Raw genomic sequence first — 13,219 nt, forward strand, 5'->3', positions numbered from 1 at the left:
TGATGAGGAATCAGCAAAGAAAAATAGGGAGAAGCAGTCAGTGAGACTGGAGCAGAACAAGGAGACTGTGGTGTCCTGGAAGCCAAGTGAAGGTCATATTTTAAGGCAGAGCAGTTAAATTCATCAGATACTGCTGATAGGTCAAGTGCGATGAAGACCAAGCAAAAACCACTGAGTTTTCAATGTGGAGGTCACTGATGATGTTGATAAAAACAGTTTTGTTGGGGTGGGGGAAAATACTTAAATGAAGTAAATTCAAGAAAAAATGGGAGAAAAAGTAGACACATAAAATACTGACAAGTCTTTTGAGAAACTTTTCTTCAAAGAGATAGTAGTCAAATACCAGAGTGACTGAAGCGCTTGCAGCTATTAGCAATAGCCGGACAATACTTGGCAGAGACAATGTTAAGTACCCCCCAGGCTCTATTTCCTTTTACTCCTAGGCATATAGCTAGACTATATTTTCAGGCTCACTGGGAGTGACAGGATTGCAGTCAATGGACTGTGGATGGAAATCATGTACAGTATTGCCAGGGATGAACTTTAAAAACACCTCCTACCTCATCCTCCAGCTCTTTCGTTATCCTTAGGACTGATTGCAATGGGTCTAGTAGAAGACTCAGACTTTCTCGGGGATGGTGAGATCACTTGTTTGAAGGCATCTAAATTCATTACTGACTGACTGTGGGCAGCAGAGCCGTGCTCAAACCCCGTTTCGACTTTACTGTTTTAAATACATGATATTGGTGATGGGGGCGGTGTCTTTGATAGCTATTAGTGTACCATGACTAACAACTTGAAATTTAACTCTCTCTATTAAAGGACTTTACGGGACTCTAGTTAAGACTAAGATACTCTAACCTGCTCAGTGTTTTAGTAAGATTTCAATATTGTAATACAATGCTTGAAATTCACCTATATTGACTGCATCACAACAGGATATGCAAAGATTTATAAACCGGTGATTTTTGAAGTGTTCTTGAATTTGAAAATTCTTTGCCAGTGTGGTTGATTGGGCAAATTTCCCAATGGAAAACCTCTGATGTCTTACTCATTGTTTCCTGAATAAACTCTATATGTCTTGAAATGACATTCAAGGCCTTCTACAAGCTGTGGGCAGAGGTTTAGTTTCCTTTTTTAAATTTTAAAATACAGTGGCCTTCCCCCACTCCCACTTATCCACCAAACATTAAAGTCCCTGCCAGCAGAATCACTAAGTAATGAGCATGGATCTTCTCAGATCAAGTTTTAAACTATGGATATAGCAGTCAAAAGAAATAACTTTTATTCATCTTATAACTCTTCATAAATCTTTAAGTTTTTCATTGATTTAAATTACTATAATAACCCAATACTTACTTCAGGTAGTCTGGTTTTGAAAGAAGAAAGCATTTTACATAATATACATCAATTACTTGAAAAGACAGTTCTGTATGAAGATCAGAGACAATCTACAACTTTCAAATGCAGATTTTATAATGTCCATCCCAACCCTGAAGAAGCAACAATTGGTGTAGGATTTCAGCAGGAAAAAGACTACAGAACAATGAGTATCATTTTTGTTTTTGAGGATGGACTTTATATGTGGCATTGTACTCTCCATTTTACAAATACCATTATTTCTTTAATTCTAAGATGCTGTGAATTGAAATACCCAACTGTTTTTTTTCCCTCTGGGGGAAAAAAAAAAGTGTCATTACCTTAAATGGAAACATTGATTGCAAGAAACATCTAGATTTTAAAAAATCATTACAAGTGAGAAGAAGAAAAGCGTTTCTCAGATTTGAGGAAATAGATTTTTATCTCAGATCTACACAACCACCGTGCCAGATACTTTGGTTCAGATGTAACTTGTCTCAAGTCCACCTTGGGAGCGTCTGAGCTGCGATCCATCTGCATGAGGGTTAGACACCCAGACGGCGCTCTTTGCTCATCACCATGTTGTTTCCCCTTTTTCACTTTTCTAATTCTAGACCGTGGCTGACAATTTATTCTGAATGTGAGAACACCCCAAAATATAATTAAGTCTAGTGAATGAATATGTTTTAAAAAGTGAAAAAAAAAAATGTATTTTACTTCATTGATGATTTTCTAAATCTTCCTTACCCAATTCATAGATTCAGCTGTTTGTGAGCCAAGCATTTAAGGCTTGGTTGAATCTGGAGATAATGTTAACACTTTGTCAAGCATTTGAATTGCTTCCAGCATATTGTAGTTTAATCCTCTGTCCACAAACATCCCTTCATTATTGCCTAATTACATGCAAATTTCATAAAATGAATGAGTTTTAAGGACTTGTCAATCTGTCATCCTAGGAACCACTGAAACATTTTGACTGCTAGATAAATAATCAGCAATAATCACACTATGCAAATTTGATATTTTCTGTACAATTATCTGCAACCATAAATAACTGGACACAAAGACATTTGGCATTCTCTCCATGAGACTTGACCTACAGGGCTTTTTTTTTCCTTTTCCTCTTCTAACAAATGTGCTAGTGGGAAATTTGCTTTATTATCATTATTTTTTTTCTAATTCCAACTGTGCAAATGTACCCAGCGGAAAAATTATGAGTGCATAAATGAAAGAGAGTTTTATTTATTTTTATCTAGAGTGTGTTTCCTCTTGGCAAACATTTTGGTTTCCATTTTAATTTTTGCTTTTTGCAATTTTCACCTCCTCTCATTTTTTTTTTTTCTCACTAGGTGAGGAAAATTTATTGTAAGTTCGTTTATTTATTTTTGTTCAAACCTATTTTCTCTCTATTCTGTGTCTCATTTAATTTTTCCTCTGTAATTCATTTTTGAAATGTCTGGTCAGGTACTTGAGAGAGTCCAATATAAGAAGGCTAGTTATGATTCTATAGACAAACCTGGAAACATACAAATAGTTTATTCCAGAGAGGCATCAAATCTACAAGTGAAATATTTATCCTCTTCTGGTTGGTTCATGTGTCCCTTTAAGACTGTGAGGACTTTCCTGTCTTAAGAACTATAGCTGATAACCAAAATGTTGGCAGTTCAAATATACCAGCTCCTCTTTGGGAATGCTACGGGGAAGTTCTACTCTATCTTATAGGGATTCTGTGAGTCAGAGTGGACTCGACAGCAATTTTTTTTCTGGTACTTTTTCATAAAAGCATGCTGTTGTTAGGTGCCATCTAATCGGTTCCAACTTATAGCAATCCTATGTACAAGAGAACGAAACACTGCCCAGTCCTGTGCCATCTTCACGATTCCTGTTATGCTTGGGCCCATTGTTGTGGCCACTGTGTCAATCTATCTCACTGAGGGTCTTCCTCTTTTTTTGTTGACCCTCTACTTTACCAAGCATGGTGTCCTCCTCCAGGGACTGGTCCCTCCTAATAACATATCCAAAGTACGTGAGAGGAAGCCTCGTCATCCTTGCCTCTAAGGAGCGTTCTGGCTGTACTTCTTCCAAGACAGATCTGTTCATTCTTCAGGCAGTCCTTGGTCTATTCAATATTCTTTGTCACACCGTGATTCAAAAGCATGGATTCTTCTTCAGTCTTCCTTATTCATTGTCCAGCTTTCTTATGCATATGAGGTGATTGAAAATACCAAGGCTTGAGTTAGGCACACCTTAATTCTCAAAGTGACATCTTTGCTTTTTAACACTTTAAGGAAGTCTTTTGCAGATTTGTCTATTGCAATATGCAGTTTGATTCCTTGACTGCTGCTTCCATGGGCATTGATTGTGGATCCAAGTAAAATGAAATTCTTGACAACTTCAATGTTTTCTCCATTTATTATGATTTTACTTATTGGTCTAGTTGTGAGGATTTTTGTTTTCTTTATGTTGAGTTGTAATCAGTACTGAAGGCTGTGGTCTTTGATCTTTATCAGTAAGTGCTTCAAGTTTGCTTTGCTTTCGGCAAGCAAGGTTGTATCAGCGCGTATTGCAGGTTATTAGTCTTCCTCCAATCTTGATGCTTTCTAATTAATAACAATAAAGCTCTTTAATGATGTATTTGATACATTATACAAATCCCCCAAATTGAAATAGCACCAAAGCTTTCGGGGATGATGTTTTCCCACAAGTTTTTTTTTTTGAGATTCAAAGTCCAATTAAACCATTAAAAATTGTTAAATCAGTTGATTGGCTGATTGCAGGAAGAAAGACTTGCTGGTTACCATTTGGCAATAAGGCACCAGGAATTAGTAAAAATGAGAGAAGACCTTGCTTCTGTGGTTTGTTAGTGGCTGGACTCATTAACAGAAATAAATCTAACATGCCACTTTTTCTTTTTTTTCAAACTACTGAAGAATCATCTGATATGTATGTAGGGTACAATTTTGTTTTAAATTTCAAGTTGTATAGAGAAATAAAGTACTTTGGTTGATTTCACTTAGAAGGATAATGAAAGAGTGCCATTCAGAAACTTGGGATTTAAAAATGATTAATAAAGTGCTTTTCACCATATCCACTCATTTTCTTCTGTAAGTGAGGCCATCAATCAACAGAAAACCAGCCTGACTCATTGATACTATTATTATTTCTAAGCCTCTGCTAAATGTGAAAGCGTATATTTCATTTTGCTGTTCCTTAAAAGCAAAGGTTAACTAAGTAGTTTTTTAATGCTAAAAGCAGACAACCAAGAAGGAGGAGGGAATAACATTCTTGGTAAACTATGCTCCAAATCAAACAAGTACTGGCAACTTGGGGAGACAAAATGAAGTCCCTTGAAATGTAGCCGAGACTTTGAAAGTGGCTCATGGAAGCCTTCTTCTTTCAGGGATCTACTGGGATTATTGTCTTTCATTCTAGTTTTCACTATTCCAATAGCAGCATCCAATGCATGCTGCTGCAACGTGCATACGCAAATTGTTTCAAGACCTGAAACAGCAAGCTTTTCAACCCATGAAAATGTGGCGTTTGTTAGAAGAGGAAGATGAAATATGTTTTGTCACAGCAATCTTCACAAACTATATAAAACCCTCCATTTTGGTGGAAGAATGAATGCTCTGAGTTACAGAACACCAATGTTATTTAATCCTAGAAGAATGACTTTGAAGACACCTAGAGATGCATGAAGAGATCCATATTTGTGCCCATTCCAAAGAAAGGTGATTCAGCAGAATGCAGAAATTATCAAACAATATCATTAATATCACAGGCAAGTAAAATTATGCTAAAGATAATTCAAAAATGGTTGTAGCAGTACATTGACAGGGAACTGCCAGAAATTCAAGCCAGATTCAGAAGAGGGCTTGGAATGAGGGATATCATTGCTGATGTCAGATGGATCTTGGCTGAAAACAGAGAATACCAGAAAGATGTTTAACTGTGTTTTATTGAGTATGCAAAGACACTGGACTGTGTGAATCACAGCAAACTATGGATAACATTGCAAAGAATGGGAATTCCAAAACATTTAATTGTGCTCATGTGAAACCTATACATGCAAGAGGCAGTCATTCGAATGGAACAAAGAGACTCTGCATGGTTTAAAACCAGGAAGGTGTGTGTCAATCTTATTCAACCTGTATGCTAAGCAAATAATCCAAGAAGCTGGACTATAAGAAGAAAAATGTGGCATAAGCGTTGGTGGAAGAGTTATTAACAGCCTGCATTATGCAGATGACACAACCTTGCTTGCTGAAAGTGAAGAAGACTTGAAGCACTTACTAATGAAGATCAGAGACCGCAGCCTTCAGTATGGATTATGCCTTAACATAAAGAAAACAAAAATCCTCACAACTGGACCAATAAGCAACATCATGATAAACGGAAAAAATATTGAAGTTGTCAAGAATTTCATTTTACTTGGATCCACAATCAATGTCCATGGAAGCAGCAGTCAAGAAATCAAACTGCTTATTGCATTGGGTAAATCTGCAAAAGACCTCATTAAAGTGTTAAAAAGCAAAGGCGTCACCTTGAAGACTGAAAGTGCACCTGACCCAAGCCGTGCTGTTTTCAATAGCCTCAAAGGCATGCAAAAGCTGGACAATGAATAAGGAAGGCTTTGAATTACGGTGTTGATGAAGAATATTGAATATATCATGGAGTACTAGAAGAAGGAAAAATCTGTCTTGGAAGAAGTTCCGCCAGAATGCTCCTTAGAAGCGAGGATATATACTTTGGACACGTTATGAGGAGGGACCAGTCCCTGGGGCAAAAGACATCATGCTTGCCAAAGTTAATGGTAAAGGTCAGCGAAAAAGAGGAAGGGCCTCAGAGAGATGGTTTGACACAGTGCCTGCAACGGGCTCAAACGTAGCAGTGATTTTGAGGATGGCGCAAAACCGGCCAGTGTTTCCTTCTGTGTTACATAGGGTCACTGAGTCAGAACAAATTCAAGGGAACTTAACAACAACAACATAGCGCATGTTCGTAATGAAGGAAAATTTATATGATTAAATAATTAAAATGTTATTACAATAGTTTCATTATAAAACAAATTTTGTTGGGCAAACTACAGTGTCATTCTACAGAGGCTATTAAGTACTAGGGCTCAATAGCATTAAAACGTTATTCTTTGGGTTTATACCAATTCTAACTGGAACTTAGTACGTGCGCGTTTCTAAGCATGTTCTAGGGTCTCCATAAAAAAAAAAGTAAAAATTAGGGAGTATTAATTGTCCACAGATGTCTTATTATACAGAACACTTCTTAAAGGTTTGCGATCACTAGGGGTGGATGCTCTGAAGTTTGCGTGTGTGGCTCTCTGGCTGAAACTCAGGTAATAACATAGATAAGTCTTGTGTTTGTGTGTGTGTGTGTGTGCGCGCATGTGTGAGCGCACGAGACAGTAATTCTTTGGATTTTAAGTATGAATTAAACCCTAAAAAAATTTTTGGTGTCAGAAAAGCTCAGCTGGTAAATGATCTGTGCTCATTGGCACCTACCTAGATGCTACTTAGTTAAACAGTGAAGGCTCCCTCCTCTGGCATTTATATCTGTAGGCCAGGCCGCTGATGTGCGTGGGTATAATTGCAGGCAGTTTCTAGGAAGTGTCAAGATTTCTAGAAAAGTTGTGGACATGTAGATAGGGTATATGTAAGAAAATAGTCTGCAATTAATCTTGGAAAAGTGAGGTTTATTTTTGCGTATGCCATTTGCAGCATACTTTTCATATTCCTAGAGAGATAATTAAACAATACTAATCACACTGTCTTTGAAATAAGACTTACCTTTTTTTTTTTAATTCTCATTCTGTTCTTGAGCACATGCTACTGAATTCACAAAGTGACTACTGTCATTTAAAGGGTAACTGCAAAATAACTATTCAGAATACTCTTTCTGAATTTATGATTTCTTTTTGCTTAGTTTAATTGACATGCTGATTACCAAAGGCAGTATAGGAAATGGCAGAGGGCTCTGAGCTTTTTATTTGCTCTCCTTTTCAGGACAGAGCTTTTTTTCTGACAGCGTTAGGATTTTGCTAAGCTAGTCATGGGTAAAATCTTTCTGTGAGCCAGGATGCTTGAATAAGACTCACGTGAGAACTTCAGCTTAGAGGCCTATAGGTTTCATTTCTTTAGTGCCGTATTATTACTAACGTGGTTTATAGAAAAAAATTACCTTTCACGTTACCAATAAAGTAAAAAAATTTCTCCTTTTTCATATTTATATTACAGATTTACCTTGAATACAGCATGCTGTTGTTGTTAGGCGCTGTCAGGTAGGTTCTCACTCGCAGTGACACTGTGTACAACAGAGGGAAATCTCGCCTGATCCTTCACCATCCTCACAATCACTGCTGTGTTTCATTCCGTTGGTGCAGCCACTGTGTCAATTCATCTCGTAGAGGGGTTTCTTTCATTTTTTTTGCTGACCCTCTACCAAGAGTGATGTTCTTCACCAGGGACTGGTCCCTCCTATAACACGTCCAAAGTACATGAGATGAAGTCTCACCATCCTTGCTTCTAAGGAGCATTTTGGCTGTACTTCTTCCAAGACAGATGTGTCTTCTGGTAGTCCGTGGTATAGTCAATATTCTTCGCCAATGCTATATAATTCAAAGGCCTCAGATTCTTCTTCGGTCTTCCTTATTTATTGTCCAGCTTTCACATGCATATGAGGTGATTGACAATACCATGGCTTGGCTCAGGTGTACCTTAGTCCTCAAAGTGACGTCTTCGCTTCTTAACACTTTAATATCATCGTATAGCTTTGGTGAATTATATTTAAATTCCTTGTAGTCATTTGAAAGCCATGCGTATGACCTACCTTCTTTTATATCTTTCTGTTTTGTTTATTTTAAAATGTGCCACTAATCAACAGCTATAATTTTTCTTCGCAAAGGATGAAGGTCCTTATTTCCTGTAAAATAAAACACATAACCAGAAAAGTACAAAAAATACATAAGAATGATTATAAAATAAACAGCCATGTAACTAGCACCCTGACTGTCATGTAAGCACCTCAGAAGCTCTCTGTATACTCTTCTCTATTCTTCTCTCCAGAAGTAGAACGACTGTGATTTTATAATCGTTTCCTTGTTTTTCTTAGTAGTTTGCTTTTTTTTTTTTTTTAACATACCTATGCAGCCCTAAATCGTAACTCCACCGCCTGTCTGTCAGTTTGTTGTACTGTGGTAGCTTGCATGTTACTATGATGCTAGAAGCTATGCCACTGGTATTTCCAATACTAGCGGGGTCATCAGCGGTGGACAGGTTTCAGTTGAGCTTCCAGACTAAGACAGACTAGGAAGAAAGCCCTGGCAATGTTCTTCTGAAAATTAGCCAATGAAAAGCCTGTGGATTACAATACAATAGTGTCCAGTATAATTTGGAAGGCACTCCAAATACACAGTGGCTGTGGCAATGGCCATGAGACAGTGCAGGAGTCTGTGGTGCGTGGGGTCTCCATGGGTCAGAACTGACTAGATGGCAATAAACAATAACAATCCTTCTTCTAGATCTCAGACTTGGTGTTCTCAAGTTCTGCTTTAGGACAGTGTTGCTGTGGTCTTCAGGTACTGTTGAGTTGGCTCTAACTCACAGAGACCCCATGTAATGAATGGAACTGCCACATAGGGTTTCCTAGGCTGAAATCTTTATGGGAGCAAATTGTCCGATCTTTTCTCCTGTGGATCTGCTGGTGGATTCAAACTACCAACTTTTAGCTTAGCAGTTGAGTGCTTAACCATTGTGCTACCAGGGCTCTATTTTAGGACAGTAGTTCTCAAAATTCACTGTCCGTTAGAATCACCAAAAAAGCTTTTAAAAGTTATGCCAGATCAACATCCTAGAGCAATGCAATCAGAATCTCTGAGGGAGAGACCCAGGTGTCCACATTTTTTAAAAACTCCCCTGCTGATTTCAAAAGTGCATCCAAGGACTTTAGCATTTACCGTACGTCAGGCCCCAAGCCAGGTGTTGGGCAACAAGCCACAAGCTCCCTGGTTACAGTGCTGTCAACTGCCTCAAATAACCCATGCCTGGTGTGTGCTGCAGATGTTGTCTGTTAACACTCACCCTTGGTCAGCCTCGCAGGACAATTTCCTTTGTCTTTCCACTCTAGAAGCTGGGAGATGCCAAGAGGAGGTGCACACCAGGGGAAGGGCACCTGACTCAAATGCAATTAGAAATACATATTTTTAACAAATATTCTCTTCATGCACTTTGACCTGAGGTGCCTACACAAGTACCCAACTGCTGAATATCCAGCAGCAAAGACCATGTAGGCAGCCATGTGTATGGGATTATTTGCAAGGGGTCTAGGCAAGTCCCCTTGGTCCCAGCATTTCTCCTCTAATAACTGGGTCATGTCTAACATTCTAACATTGATCGTTATTTACCATTTAGGCATTTGTGGACATATAAACCAAAAAAACCAAACCCAGTGCCTTCGAGTCGATTCCGACTCGTAGCAACCCTACATGTGGACATATAAGATACCCAAAATCAGAAACAAGTCAGTTGCCATTGAGTTGTTCTGACTCATGGTGGCCCCAACTGTGCTCCACAGGGTTTTCAATGGCTGATCTTTTGGAAGTAGATCACCAGGCCTTTCTTCCTAGGTGCCTCTGGGTGGACTTGTACCTCTAACCTTTCAGTTAGCAGCCAGCATGTTAGCCGTTTGTACCACTCAGGCAAATTATGTGAATTTTATTCAAAATTTACTTTGTAGGAAATCTCAAATGTAATAATAAGTGAGGAAAAGCCTTATAAATTAGAGGTATTTATGAAAATCTAAGTCATTGTTGCTACAGTTGATTGATTTATCTTATTCATGATGGTAAGAACTGGAGAACAAAATCTAAGTCAGGTGGACTTCTGTGCAATAGTGGTAGAAAGGTTGAAGTCTGGAGTTCTTGAGTGCCACAGAGAAGAACAATGAGAAAGAGGGAAAGAGGATAAAGAGGAGGCATAGGGCAACAAGGCAACAATGTGGTGGTGACAAAATTGGAATGTTCTTATTTTCATTTTCACTTAATCTGTGAATATCTCTTTGAAGAAGGAGTTCCCCGTCGCCTGATGGAGAACATGCTACTCTTCCATTATTATATATTTTTAGGAAGGACTGTGTCTGATAGCTGAACCTGAATATATTGTAGGTCTTCATCCTCTAAGGAAGACTAAAGAAGAATTGATGCCTTGTGTTGGCAAAGAATATTGACTATACCACAGACTTCCAGAAGAATGAACAAATCCGTCTTGGAAGAAGTACAGCTAGAGTGCTCCTTGGAAGAGAGGATGGTGAGACTTCTTCTCATGCAGTTTGGACGTGTCGTCAGGAGGGACTGTCCCTGGAGAAGGACATCATATTTGGTAAGCTAAAAGATCGGTGAAAAAAGAGGCAGACTCTCAATGAGATGGATTGACGCTGTGACTGCAACAATGGGCTCAAACATAGCAACAATTGTGAGGATGGCTGGGCTGGGTAGGGTTTTGTTTTGCTGTGTGTAGGGTTGCTATGAGTTGGAAGTGACCCGAAGGCACCTAACAACAATTCTCTCTTAGCCTTGACAGATTTCTCTATTATTGGTAAAGCATTGCCTGGATTCAGCTGCCTGAGAATGCCTCTTTCCCATGAGTATGCCTGTGTCATTGGTTCTCAAACTTGGACTGAGAATCATCTCTGAGTTTTATTAAAAATCCAGATCCCTAGGCTCCATCCAAAGTCTGCTGAGTAAGAATTGCTCATTAATAGAGCCTGGAAATCTGCATTTTAACAAGCTCTCCAGCTATATCTACCACATAGAAATGTCTCAGAACCACTGTTTATTAGGCATGATAGTTTTTACATAATAAATTATTCCATTTATTTTTAATGATAAACACATGTAATACCGAAATTGAAAATGTCCAAAATAAATTGTAATGCATCTTAATCACTTATTCTACATTTACCTCTCCCCTGAGGACAGCCACTGTTACCAGTTTGTGGTAACACTTTTTAAATTTACAATCTCTACGTTCATTTTTATACTTGTATTTATACTCGCTAGGCATTTCTTTGCACATCTTTATATTTTCAAGAGTTCTGAGTCATTTTGGGGGAGTGGGGGCTAAGGAGGCCCCAGAGGCACCATAACTGATGGACAATACATGACTATAGCCAAAGAGAAGATTATTGTTAATGGAAGAAATATTTATTCTGTGTATTAGACACTGGTGCTACTGACTATTCCCTTTATATATTGCTATGTAGTAAACCACACCAACACTTAATCTTAAAACAGTGACACCATTCATTTTGCTTACCTAATCTGAAATTTGGCCAGAGCTCAATGGAGACAGCTCCTCTCTGCTCCCATTGGTGAATAGCGGCAAGGCTGCTAGCTGGGATCACCTGAGAGCTTATTCACGCACCAGGCTGGCTGTCAGCTGGTACCTCAGCTCTGGCTGTGTCTAGAACACCTACCCTTGGCCTCCCAGGTGGCTGCTTGACTTCCTTACAGCATGGTGGCTGGGCTCCAAAGGACACGTGTCCCAAGAGAGAGAGCAAGGTAGTAGTGATACTGCCTTTCCTGATAACCCCTGAAGTCATGCCACGTCACTTCTGCTTCTTGTGATTAGAAATGAGTCACTAAGTTTGGCCATGTTCAAGAGGAAGGGTATTAGACTTCACGTTTTGGTGGCAGGAGTGTCAAGAACTTGAGAACATGTTTTAAAATCACCACACTGACGCGTTTTCAGGTGGCTATATGCTTCGAACTGTTTTTGTTGTAGTGCCTACAGGATTGTGCATTCAACAAACCAACAAACCCTCTTGAACTTCTGGTGACCACATGACTCAGACTCATAACAAGACAGGCCAGGAGGTTAGAGCTATGTTCAGTTTGAGATCAATGAATAAGGTTTTTTCTTTTTTTCTTAGACAAACAAGCTTATGTGGAAATTAAATTTTCTAGTTTGTCATTATTAGCTTCAAACTCTAACTGTGTGACCTCTGTACCTCCCTGGCAAGCATTTTGCTCGTGCTCTTTCAGAACAACAGAAGTTTTAATTTTCTGGTGTTTTTAATAGGGATGTGGATACCTTGAGGACAGAAAATGGACTTCTTGATAACTTAAACTGATTTTCTTGGATGTCGGTGGCAGAAATACTCATAATGGCTCCTGTTAAAAGTTCTACCAAAGCTCTGAGAGTTATATAGAGAACAGCTATACTTTCACTTTTGTCTTCTAAACTCTTAGAAGCTCAAATAAATTATTTGAATTTTTTATGGAATCAACCACCTGTATTTGACATTTTATTGAATACCACAATATTGTCAAAGGATACCAAAATAAAAAAAAAAACCCTCAAAAACCCAACCCTGTTGCCTTTGAGTCGATTCTGACTCATAGCGACCCTATAGGACAGAGTAGAACTGCCCCGTAGGGTTTCCAAGGAGCGCCTGGTGGATTCGAACTGCTGACCTTTTGGTTAGCAGCCATAGCTCTTAACCACTACGCCGCCAGGGCAAGGTCAAAGGATAGGTATATACAAATACAGGAAACCCCGGTGGCCTAGTAGTTAATTGCTACAGCTGCTAACTAAAACGTCCGCAGTTCAAATCCACCAGGCTTTCCTTAGAAACTCTATGGGGCAGTTCTACTCTGTCCTATAGGGTTGTTATGAGTCACACATTCATATTAAAATTATTGCACCAAATCTTTTTTTAAATAAGGCAGTTAACAAGTAAGTTATAAGTAAGTGGGGAAAAGAAAGTAAACAAAAACAGAACCAACGTTCAGAAGAAAGAAAAATGCTGTTGTTGGTTCCCATCAAGTTGGCTCTGACTCATGGTGACTCTA

Source organism: Elephas maximus, chromosome 17, assembly GCF_024166365.1.
Source record: "Elephas maximus indicus isolate mEleMax1 chromosome 17, mEleMax1 primary haplotype, whole genome shotgun sequence".
NCBI classification, from domain to species: domain Eukaryota; kingdom Metazoa; phylum Chordata; class Mammalia; order Proboscidea; family Elephantidae; genus Elephas; species Elephas maximus.